Source organism: Tauraco erythrolophus, unplaced genomic scaffold (assembly GCF_009769465.1).
Source record: "Tauraco erythrolophus isolate bTauEry1 unplaced genomic scaffold, bTauEry1.pri scaffold_56_arrow_ctg1, whole genome shotgun sequence".
NCBI lineage: Eukaryota > Metazoa > Chordata > Aves > Musophagiformes > Musophagidae > Tauraco > Tauraco erythrolophus.
The window spans coordinates 122561-135711 of NW_028238624.1; positions in this window are offsets into that span (position 1 = coordinate 122561).

Below are 13151 nucleotides of genomic sequence, written 5' to 3' on the forward strand. Positions count from 1 at the left end.
CTATCCTGATATCTGCTGGAAAGCCACCTCAGCCAGCCATCCACAGTCCAGGAGGTTCCTTCAGTGCATTGATGATAACTTCCTGATGCAAATGGTGGATGAGCCTACTAGGAGAAGAGTGCTGCTGGATCTTGTTCTCACTAATAAGGAGGGGCTGGTTGAAGCGCTGAAAGTCGAGGGTAGCCTTGGTTGTAGTGACCATGAAATGGTGGAGCTCAGGATCTCATGTGGCAGGAAGAGAATACCTAGCAGAACTAGAACCCTGGACTTCAGTAGGGCCAACTTTGATCTTTTCAAACAATTCCTAGGAGAAATCCCATGGGACAGAGTACTGGAAGGCAAAGGGGCCCAAGATAGTTGGTTAGCCTTCAAGGACCACTGCTTCTGAGCTCAAGACCGGTGCATCCCAACAGGTAGGAAGTCAAGAAAGGGCACCAAGAGACCTGTGTGGTTAAATGGGGAACTGTTGGGCAAACTCAAGTGGAAAAAGAGAGTGTACAGATCATGGAAGGAGGGGCAGGCCACTTGGGAGGAATATAGGTCTGCTGTCAGAGGATGTAGGGAGGCAACTAGGAAAGCTAAGACCTTCTTGGAATTAAACATTGCAAGAAAGGTCAAGGACAACAGAAAGGGCTTCTTCAAATACATTGCAGATCAGACTAACATTAGAGGCAATGTAGGCCCACTGGGGAATGAGGAGGGTGCCCTGGTGACAGAGGATAAGAAGAAGGCAGAGTTACTGAATGCCTTCTTTGCCTCAGTCTATACTGCTGGAGGCCATCCTGATGAGCCCCGGAACCCTGAGGCTCCTGAGGAAGTTAGGATAGAGGAGGAGTCTACCCTGGTTGATGAGGTCTTGGTTAGAGACCAGTTAAGCAACCTGGCCATCCATAAGTCCATGGGTCCTGATGGGATGCACCTGCGGGTGCTGAGGGAGCTGGTGGATGTCATTGCCAGGCCACTCGCCATCATCTTTGCTAAGTCATGGGGAACAGGAGAGGTGCCTGAGGACTGGAGGAAAGCAAATGTCACTCCAGTCTTCAGAAAGGGCAAGAAGGAAGACCCAGTTAGCTATAGACCGGTCAGCCTCACCTCCATCCCTGGAAAGATAATGGAACAACTTCTCCTTGGTGCTGTTTCTAGCCATATGTCCTAGTTTTAGCTGGGACAGAGGGGTTTGTTTTTTTTTAACAGCTAGAAAAGCTCCATGTTTTGGTTTTACTCAGAGGCTCACTCTGAGAAGAACACTGATAACAAGCTGCCAAGGACTTTTCAGTGTGCCGGAGTGCAGAAGCACGGCGGGATAAGGGGGGAGCATAGATGGGACAAGGGGGACACGATTCCCCTTGTGATTTGTGTGGAACTTAAGACTGAGGGCCAAACTGGCCAATTAGTATTCCATATCATGCAGCGTCATGCCCAGTATAAAAGCGAGGGTCAGACGGGAAGAAGGGCTTTGGCGCTTTGGCTTTTGCGCTTTTGCTCTTTTGCGCTTGCTGTGTTTTTTTCGCTCTATTGCTTTTCTTTTTTTTCCTTTCTTCTCTCTCTCTCCCAGTACTCCCACTCTTGGAGTACTATCTCTCCCTCTCTGCCCCTCTCTATTTCGGGGCCTCGCGTTCGTCCGGGATTTGCAGTTTTCGGGACGAGACGGGCTTCGCATACGAGGGGGTGGTGAGCACCTACATTGTATTAAATCATCTGTATTAAATCACTCTTATCTCAACCCACGGGTTTCACGTTTATCCTTTAATTCTCTCCCTCATTCCTGGGGGTGGGGGAGGGGTAGTGACCGGCTGTGTGTGTGTGGGGTGGTTCAACCTAACCCACAACAGTCTTAATTGGCGCCCAACGTGGGGCTCGAAGGGGTTGAGATAACGATGTGGCTGGCTGGAATGCTGTTTGTTATGCTTGCGTACATGTTACCGGACATTCATAATTTATTGTCTTATCTACCCTATATGATGTTAGGTGGAATGTTTATGCGGTTTTCTGGCTCTGGGTGTTGGACCGGCATGAAAAGTATGTTATTGGTAATTAAGGGTTTTGCTATACTGTACGGTATAACTCTGATAAGATCATCGGTGCTGGGACCAGCTCAGTCTTTGCATTCAGCGGTGCAGAGGGGGATGGTGATGTGGAACTCGTTTATTAATTTTGAGCGTCACCTGGCGGATATCATCGTCAATTATACCGGTGACTTTTCATTCACAAAAGCTTACGTTGATTTTGATAATGCCGAACATCATTGGAATAATTTAACCGGTTTGGTTGTCCTGCAAGGTCTCCTGAATATATGTTTAATTATCTATATATTCAAAATCAATCGGCCATTTAGGGGTGTATATCAATTTATTTCTCGGGTTATTGTGCTTGCCATCTCAACTCCCATGACAAGCACTATAGCTACTCAGACTACAACTGTATCAGTTGCCCCCGTAAGGAAAAGAAAATGTATACAAAAGTTAGACAATGTGTCGCAGCTGGAAGGCTTCAGGAGGCTCCAAGCAGACCAATGTTCTAATGCGAAGGCTTTAGGCTCTACTCTAAGGAAGGCCCACACTCCTCCAAGGCTCAGGAGGAAATGCCTCACCCTTAGGAGTAAACGCCCTGCCTTAAATAGTCAGGAGTCACATGATTTGCTAGATGGGTCAAGGCTATTGGTCACTTGACCATCCATCTCCCAGAGTGATTGGCTGAATGCTACAGCACCTGTTTCAAGGTAACTTTCCCAGTGTAACGAGCTACAGGTGTTTCTTAGTTAGCCTGCATAGGGAAAGAACTTTCACAGGATGCTGCAGCAGCCAAAAGGTTTCTCCACAATTCCCCCTTTTTGTTTTAAGATTAGTTTAAATCAAGCAGGGAGATTTTTCAGCAATACCATGGGAGATACATCTAGCAAACCAGTCATACATTTAGTTATTAATTCTAACATTCTGACTCCGACGGAGACTTGAAATTTAGTCTCTACTCGTGGAAGGAACAGGTTGATGGCCGATGTCATTATTTCCATTAGAAGGGTCATTTGATGGATGATCTCCATTCTGGCCATTGTTCGGATGTTGCCTGTTCTGTTTCTGATGTTGCAGGTCAGGGCGGACGCATCTTGCGGGTAGCCATCGTATCCCAGTATCTGTGGAAACGCAAGCATACCCACGACCCCAAGCAATAAGCTCATATGGGCCTTCCCACGTCTTAGTGAGTAGGTCCCGTATCCAGACTTTTGCTCGGGGCAGGTGCGTCTTGCCTGAAGACTGCAACGAAAGAAAGTGATTCAAAATAATGGGATTATTTGAATTTAATGGCACCGTAAGATGGTTAATTGTGTATAACGCTTTTTCTAGGCGACTCTGTGGGGTTTCTCCATGCATTCCCCCTTTTTGTTTTTCTAAAACACGCTTCAAGGTGCCATGAGCGCGTTCAACAATGGCTTGGCCAGTAGGAGAATGCGGAATACCCAAGGTATGATTTACACCCCATAGGTGTAAAAACTGCCACGTCTTCTGTGAGACGTAGGCCAGGCCATTATCGGTTTTTATAGAAAAAGGCACGCCCAAGACCGCAAAAGCGAGTTTCCAATGGGCAATGGCATCACGACTTTTCTCCCCAGTATGAGCAGTTGCCCACATAGCTGAGGAGAAAGTGTCAATAGACACGTGCACATACTTAAACCTGCCAAATTCAGGAACATGCGTTACATCCGTCTGCCAAAGCTGCAGGGCCTTTAGGCCTCTGGGGTTTACCCCCGATGGCAGAGGTGCCGCAAGTCCGTGGCAGTCAGCGCAAGCGCTGACAATGTCCCGAGCCTCAGTGGGCGTTAAGTGGAACTGCTTCTGCAGGGTATGCGCACTTTGATGGAAGAAATTATGCGATGCCTTGGCTTGTGCGATTTTATCGGGCTGAGGTGCTACCCATGTGGGGTTAGCTAGCATGTCAGCCCTGGCGTTGCCTTCCGTTATAAAGCCTGGCAAATTAGTATGACTATGGATATGCAGGATGTAATATGGGTGAACTCGATCTTGAATTGCACACCATAAGGTTTTTAACAGAGAAAACAGAGCCGCATTATTCACTTCTTTCAGAAGTGAACAATCTAAGCGTTGCGTTATATCAGCCACATAAGCAGAATCGGTGACCAAATTCAAAGGTACCTGCGAGAACCGTTGAAAGGCCATGGCAACAGCCCTCAGTTCAACCAACTGGGCTGAGCCTGACTCATGGCCTTCCAGCACCTGCCACTCAGATTCCTCCTTCCAGGTAACAATAGCTTTCCCAGTTTTCCCAGACCCATCAGTGAAGACGGTGGGTCCTTGTACTGGCACTCGGCTATTTTTTGGCCGCAAGGTAAAGCTTGTCGATCTTGCCAATTGCAGCAATTTATGGCTAGGCAGATGGTATGCAATTTGTCCTGAGAAATTTTCCAGTGCACTTTGGAGAGGAGCACTGTTAGTAAGGCTCCACTCAAAGTATTCCTGCTGTACTGGAAGAACAATTATTGCAGGATCTGCTGCCACCAATTGTAGACAGCGCTGATGGCATTTGATTATCAGACAAGCAATTAATTCAAATAATGTAGATGCTGTCTTTTTTGGTTGGTGCGGCAAAAAGACCCATTCCAGAATATGCAAGGGGTCAGACCACTGTTTGTTCCATTGGCCAATGATACCTGTTGGATGAGAATCTGGAGTGGTAATAAAAATGGTAATATCAATGGAGGGATCTATTCGGTAAACCTGACGAGCAGAAATGGCCTGTTGAACCTCCTCTAGTGCCTGTCGCGCTTCAGGAGTCAATTTTCGAGGTGAATTCAACTCGGGGTCCCCCTTTAAAATATTGAAGAGCGGCGCAAGTTGCGCCGTGGTTAGCCCTAGATAGGGACGTAACCAATTGATGACGCCCAACAGTTTCTGAGCGTCATTCAAGGTCTTAATAGAACTCGAGAATTGCACCTCTTGGTGTTGTATAGTTTGGTCCAAAATTTTGACTCCTAAATATCTCCAAGGAGGATGCTGTTGAACTTTCTCCGGAGCCACTTGCAATCCATAAGAATGCAGAGCAGCGAGTAGCCGAGGCTGTATCTTCAGCAGCTCGTCCTGGGTGGATGCTGCTACCAGGATATCATCCATGTAATGGTAGCAGTATACTTCAGGGAACTGCTTACGGATTCCGGACAAAGCTTGAGCAACGTACCATTGACAGATAGTCGGGCTGTTCTTCATGCCCTGAGATAGGACCTTCCATTGATATCTCTTTGCAGGTTCAGCGTTGTTAACCGCAGGTACAGTAAAGGCAAATTTTGGTTTGTCATCAGGATGTAAGGGGATCGTGAAAAAACAGTCCTTCAAATCAATGATCAAGATTTCCCACCCTGCTGGAATCATGGTGGGTGAGGGCATACCAGGCTGCAATGCCCCCATACTTTCCATTACTGCATTGATTTTTCGGAGATCTTGTAGCAATCTCCATTTTCCTGATTTCTTCTTAATTACAAAGACAGGCGTATTCCAGGGACTGGTAGAAGGTTCAAGGTGTCCCTGTTGTAATTGTTCCTTAACTAGTTGATGAAGGGCGACTAATTTTTCTTTTGGTAGGGGCCACTGGGGTTGCCAGATGGGTTTGTTTGCTAACCATCGCAAAGGCAACGTAGGATATTGTGCGCCCTTCAGTACAGTGGCGCCCATCAAAAATTTGTCCCGATACATACTCCCCAGGCCGCCAAGACATCCCGCCCGCAGAGGTTGAGGGGAGCTGTAGTGAAATAGGGCCGAATTGTAGCTGTTTGACCCTCTGCGTTCTTTACCACCACAGGTCGTTCGCTTCGATAACTCTGTGTGGTTCCTCCCAGTCCTGCAATGGCTGACCCCGCGGGGGCTAAAGGCCATGTAGGAGGCCATGCGGAGAAGGAGACGATTGTCACATCAGCCCCTGTGTCAATCAAACCTCGGAGCTGAATCCTGGACGGCTGGGCATCTGGCAATATTAAGGTGCAAGTCATCTGTGGCTTTTGGCTGGAGATATCTGCAGTCCAGTAAACTTGCGGAAGTCCTGTGGAACCAAAACCACCACCTTCACGACTCTGTCGTTTTGCCTTAGGGACACTTGATTTGAAGGGTACAAGTTGAGCGATCCGAGTCTTTTCCGGTATTGTGACAGAGGGGATGGGCGTGGAAATCATCGCACAAATTTGTCCTGTGAAGTCAGCATCAATAACTCCTGGGTGAACAAAGATCCCTTGAATGGTGGTACTAGATCTGCCCACCAATAATGCACTTAGCCCATGTCCTAGAGGCCCAAATGCATCCAAGGGAACCTTATAGACCCGACAGGATTCTAAGACGACTGTTGTTGCGGTGCATACATCCACCCCGGCTGATCCCTGGGTGCTGGCTGAAAGCTGGCTGAGTAAGCCTGGGTTGGTATCATGCTCTGGGGAAACATTTCTGTCTGAGCGCACATCCCCATTGCGCTCCTGGGGAAGTTTCCCGAATGTGTCAGGGGTCGGCCATTGGCATGGTATAACGATTCACAATATCTCGCAGAATGGCCTGGCTTATCGCATCTTATGCAGCGAGCAGGTCTCCTGTTATCCTTGTTTCTTCTTTGTCTCGTCTGTCTTTGTCTATTGTCCCTCTTCGGTTGTCTTTTCAGTTCCGGGTCAGCATTTTTGGGTTGAATAGGCCGTAGAATTGTGGCCAGAGCAGACTTATAGCTTTCAGATTCTAGCTTAGAGCATGCTTCGATCATTTCTGTTAGTGTAGGCGCCCCTGGCATGGAATTTATGATTTTCCTACATTCTTCATTGGCATTGTCTTTTGCCAGCTGCTTACATAGTAGTTGTCTCAGGTTTTCATCTTCGACCTGTCTTTCAAGGGCTGCAGCAACTTTCTCTACGAAAGATAAAAAGTGTTCTTTCTGCCCCTGATAAATCTTCACATACCGTGTTTTTGGGGCAGCCATATCTATGCCCTTTAATAGAGCTCCCACGCCGATCTTTTGGGCTTGCTCAAGAACTTGGGGGTGCCATGTAGCTTGAAAATCAGGGTCAGCGAAAGCATTGGCTCCCAGTAGAGCATCTGCTGGAGCTCCGTATCTGGGGTCAGTTGGGGGTAATTGCATATTTCCGGCTGCAGCTCTCTCAGCCATTCTTCTCCAATTGGCCTCAAAGACCGTATATTGTACTGGTTGAAATAATACCTGACCTAGATGTTTAATGTCGAATGGGGAGAGTAGGTCAGTATTTAATATCCTGATGATCTGCATGACCTGAGGAGAGTCTAACCCGTATTGTGCTACCTTGGTTTGCAGGTCTTGGACTACCTTCCAGGCGATGGTTTCGTGTTTGTCAATTTGACCTGAGTTAGGAAGCGCCTTTTGTACTGGAAAGGCTTGGATAAGATCCTCTGTTCGTTCATTACTTCCCTGAACAATCTGCTCAGACCCCTTTTCAGGCAACCCAACTTTTTCTATTAGATCCCAGTCGCCAGCCTCCAGAGCCCGCCTCTTGACTTCTTCCCAGAACCATTTTGAATTTTTTGGACGCACAGTCACCTTGCATTCGGGAAGCGTCCAGGGACGGTTGTGGGCTGGCCATGTTTGTTGTTGTCTGACTGTCGCCACGGCTTCCTGCAGTGATGAAACATTATCAGGCAGGGGTGTGTCCAATGGCTTCTGACAGGATGCAGACGCTGGGCCAACGGGTTGTGTAAAGGCGGAGGCTGTGGCCGGTTGTGGAACAGTCCATGGAGATGCAGTCTGGGTTGCAGAAACTTGTGTCGGCACCACTGTCATACTTGGCGCCACTTCCGGGGTTGTTGCTGGGCCGGTTGGCACGGCCAGCCCAGGTTGTCCCGGTACAGATTCGGCAGCAGTAACCTGCCGCAACATTTCCATCAATGCTGTTAGTTGTTGCGACATTCCTTGCAAGCCTGCCATAACCTGGTGTATTATGAAATGCGTTGTTCGGGGTTGCTCCATTTGTGCCCGTGGCAGATGGCCGGGCGCTATGGGTGATGCTGCAGGACATGAAGTTGTGGTAAACCAGGGTGCCATGCCCGGGAACTGTCCTTGTGGTGCCTGGTCTGGTTGAGGGGCCAATGGCGGAGCAGTAGGAAGAACATGTTCTGCTGTAATGGCTGAAGTAGCCGGTTGAGATGCAGAAGAAGGGGAGGCTGTTGGGGCGAAGGGTGGGGGACGCTCCGATGCTTTGTCTTGTCCGGAGGAGTATTCCCGCAAAAAATCACAAGGAGGACACTTGGGTTGGACATAATCTTGCAGGGAGGGGTAAAGCTTCTGTGCAGTCCCCACAACTTTCTCCATATCTGAGGACAGCGGGGGCACAACTGGTGCACTACCCGTGGTCAGTCCCCTTTCAGATAATTCATCGTCCCCTTCAGAAACTTCACTTGTGGATTCATCAGAATCTGGCAATACTTTTTCCTTCCTTTCTACCGTCCATGTCTGCATTACATCATATACAGTTCCCCAAATACATAGCAGACCAGTCAGGTTCTTTCGTCCAAATACTGTTTCATAGATTAGCTTATCCCCTAGCTGCTTCCACGCTTCTGAGCTAAAGGGGGTGTTGAGGTCGGTCAGGCATTCATGCTCTGCCGCCCAATCTAACAGCTCACAGAGAGCTTCATCACTTATTTTAGCCCCTGCGACTGTCATTGCAGGTTTGAGAATGGAAAACATCATGCTTTCTTTTGTGGAGCTTTGTCCCATCATTCTAATTTGCAGTTCATCCCTTGGAGCCCCGTGTACGGAAGCACGTACCTTCAGATCTTAGTTGCGGCTGGATCACGTCGGGGTCACCAGTTGTCGCAGCTGGAAGGCTTCAGGTGGCTCCAAGCAGACCAATGTTCTAATGCGAAGGCTTTAGGCTCTACTCTAAGGAAGGCCCACACACCTCCAAGGCTCAGGAGGAAATGCCTCACCCTTAGGAGTAAACGCCCTGCCTTAAATAGTCAGGAGTCACATGATTTGCTAGATGGGTCAAGGCTATTGGTCACTTGACCATCCATCTCCCAGAGTGATTGGCTGAATGCTACAGCACCTGTTTCAAGGTAACTTTCCCAGTGTAACGAGCTACAGGTGTTTCTTAGTTAGCCTGCATAGGGAAAGAACTTTCACAGGATGCTGCAGCAGCCAAAAGGTTTCTCCACAACGATGAAGAAGAGGAATCAGGGCCATCACAACAACCAAATGAGGAAGAGCAACCAGGGCCATCAGAGCAACCAGACAAAGAAGACCAACCAGGGCCATCACAACGATTGGAGGAAGAGCAACAGAGGAAATGTGTGCGAAAGTCAGAACGCAGAGGAGAGGATGATGATGATGAAGAGCGACCAGGGCCATCACGAGAAATGAAGTGGGAGCGTTCTGTTTCGCCCCAGAGGAAATCTCAATGGAGGAGGAGTGACATCATAGATGAGAGAATAACCACCAGATCTCTAAATTGAGCGAGCTGCGAGATATTCGAAAAGATTATGGCCGTCTTAAAGGTGAGCCCATTGTCTCTTGGTTGCTCAGATGCTGGGACATGGGAGCCAATAGTCTGGAGTTAGATGGTAGTGAAGCTAGGCAGCTGGGAGCCCTTGCCATGGATGGAGGCATTGATAAAGCAATTGGAAGGCAGACACAAGTCTGCAGCCTCTGGAGACGACTCCTGGCAGCCATAAAGGAAAGGTACCCCTACAAGGACGAGGTGCCATGTAATGTAAGCAGGTGGACCAACATAGAAAAAGCTATTCAGTATCTGAGAGAACTGGCTGTGCGAGAGTTGATTTATCTTGACTCGAGAAGCGGACCAAGACTCGAAGATCCAGATGACGTCCGGTGCACACGGCCAATGTGGCAGAAGATTATACGGAGTGCGCCGGCAGCATATTCCACCTCATTGGCAATAATGGACTTCGGGGACGATGAAGCACCACTATCCGTAGGTAATCTGGTCACCTACCTCCGACGATATGATGATAACACTTCTATACGAACCTGTGTTGCGGCTGTGGAAAAGCTATCTGAAGAGGTCCGAGAATTAAGAGAAAAAGTAGATTTCCCACCACCCGAACGTTCTAGAATTTCAGCTGTCAGAACCAGGCGTTACCCTCCTCGAGAGAGACAAGAGAGACGGTACAGATCACGGGGTGAGCTGTGGTTCTACCTCCGTGATCATGGAGAAGACATGAGAAGGTGGGATGGAAAACCCACCTCTGCTTTAGAGGCCAGAGTACGCCAGTTGGGAGGAAGAACCAACAGGAATAGAACTTTCTCCAATTCCTCCAGGACAGCGGTTGCCCCAGTCTACAGTGAGCAGTCCACTAGTCAAAATGGGAGGGCTGATCCTCCTAGCCACCCTGACTCCAATCCTGCTGACTCCTCTGATGAATATGATAACAGGCATTAGAGGGGCCCTGCCTCCAGCCAGGTGGAGGAGAGGGATAATCGAGTTTACTGGACTGTGTGGATTCGGTGGCCTGGCACATCATGCCCCAGAAAGTATAAGGCTTTAGTGGATACTGGTGCCCAATGCACCTTGATACCGTCGAACTTTAGAGGGACAGAATCCATCTGTATTTCTGGAGTGACAGGGGGGTCTCAACAACTGACTGTGTTAGAGGCTTAAGTGAGTCTAACTGGAAGCGGTGGCAAAAACACCCTATTGTAACTGGCCCAGAAGCACCGTGCATCCTTGGCATAGATTATCTTAAGAGAGGGTATTTCAAAGACCCAAAAGGGTATCGGTGGGCTTTTGGCATAGCTGCAGTAGAGACAGAAGAAGGCAGGCAGTTGTCTACTTTGCCTGGTCTTTCAACGGACCCTTCTGCTGTGGGGTTACTGAGGGTCGAAGAACAACAGGTGCCAATTGCTAATAAAACAGTGCACCGACGGCAATATCGTACCAACCGAGACTCTCTAATTCCTATCCATAAGTTGATTCGTCAACTGGAGAGTCAAGGAGTCATCGCAAAGACCCGCTCACCTTTTAACAGCCCTATATGGCCTGTACGTAAGTCCAATGGCGAGTGGAGGCTGACGGTAGACTATCGTGGCTTGAATGAAGTTACACCACCGTTGAGTGCTGCCGTGCCAGATATGCTGGAACTTCAGTATGAACTGGAGTCAAAGGCAGCCAGGTGGTACGCTACAATTGATATCGCTAATGCGTTTTTCTCAATTCCTTTGGCACCGGAATGCAGGCCACAGTTTGCTTTCACTTGGAGGGGCATCCAGTATACCTGGAATCGACTGCCCCAGGGGTGGAAACACAGCCCCACTATTTGCCATGGACTGATCCAGACCACACTGGAACAGGGTGATGCCCCAGAACATTTGCAATACATTGATGACATCATTGTATGGGGCAACACAGCAGAAGAAGTTTTTGAGAAAGGTGAAAAGATAATCCAAATCCTTCTGAAAGCAGGCTTTGCCATAAAACAGAGTAAAGTCAAGGGACCTGCCCAGGAGATTCAGTTTTTGGGAATAAAATGGCAAGATGGGTGTCGTCAGATTCCGATGGACGTGATTAATAAAATAACAGCTATGTCCCCACCAACCAACAAAAAGGAAGCACAAGCTTTCTTAGGCATTGTGGGTTTCTGGCGAATGCATATTCCCGACTACAGCCAGATTGTAAAACCCCTCTACCAAATAACCCGAAAGAAGAATAATTTTGAATGGGGCCCAGAGCAAAAACAAGCCTTTGAACAAATTAAACATGAAATAGTCCATGCGGTAGCCCTGGGACCAGTCCGGACAGGACAAGATGTCAGAAACGTGCTCTACACCGCAGCCGGGGAGAATGGTCCCACCTGGAGTCTCTGGCAAAAAGCGCCAGGGGAGACGCGAGGTCGACCTCTTGGGTTTTGGAGTCGAGGATACAAAGGATCCGAAGCCAACTATACTCCAACTGAAAAAGAGATACTGGCAGCATATGAAGGAGTCCGAGCTGCTTCTGAAGTGATTGGTACGGAAGCACAGTTGCTCCTGGCACCCCGATTGCCAGTGCTCGGCTGGATGTTCAAAGGGAGCGTCCCGTCTACACACCACGCAACTGATGCCACATGGAGCAAGTGGATCGCGCTGATCACACAAAGAGCTCGGATAGGAAACCTCAATCGCCCAGGAATTTTGGAAGTGATCACTAACTGGGCTGAAGGTAAAGACTTTGGAATGTCACCAGAGGAGGAGGAGGTGACACGTGCTGAGGAGGCTCCACCTTATAATGAACTATCAGACAATGAGAAGAAATATGCTCTGTTTACGGACGGATCCTGTCGCCTTGTAGGAAAACATCGAAAATGGAAAGCTGCTGTATGGAGTCCTACTCGACGGGTCGCAGAAGCTACTGAAGGAGAAGGTGAATCAAGCCAGTTCGCAGAGGTGAAAGCCATCCAACTGGCTTTAGACATCGCTGAACGAGAAAAGTGGCCAATGCTCTATCTCTATACCGACTCTTGGATGGTAGCGAATGCCCTGTGGGGATGGCTACGGCAATGGAAGCAGAGCAGCTGGCAACGCAGAGGTAAACCCATCTGGGCTGCCCTGTTGTGGAAAGACATTGCTGCTCGAGTAGAGAAGCTGATTGTGAAAGTACGACATGTAGATGCCCATGTACCCAAGAGTCGGGCCACAGAAGAACATGAAAACAATCAACAGGTGGATCAGGCCGCCAAGATTAAAGTGGCTCAAGTGGATCTGGACTGGCAACATAAAGGTGAAAAATTTCTAGCTCGTTGGGCCCATGATGCCTCAGGCCACCAAGGAAGGGACGCCACATACAAATGGGCTCGTGATCGAGGGGTGGACCTAACTATGGACACTATTGCAGAGGTGATCCATGAATGTGAAACGTGTGCTGCAATCAAGCAAGCCAAGCGGTTAAAACCTCTTTGGTATGGAGGGCGTTGGTTGAATATGGAGAGGCTTGGCAAATTGATTATATCACACTTCCACAAACTCGCAGTGGCAAGCGTTACGTGCTTACAATGGTGGAAGCGACCACTGGATGGCTGGAAACCTATGCTGTGCCCCATGCCACCGCCCAGAACATGATCTTGGGCCTTGAAAAGCAAGTCTTGTGGCGACATGGCACCCCAGAAAGAATTGAGTCGGACAACGGGACTCATTTCCGTAACAATCTTATAGAC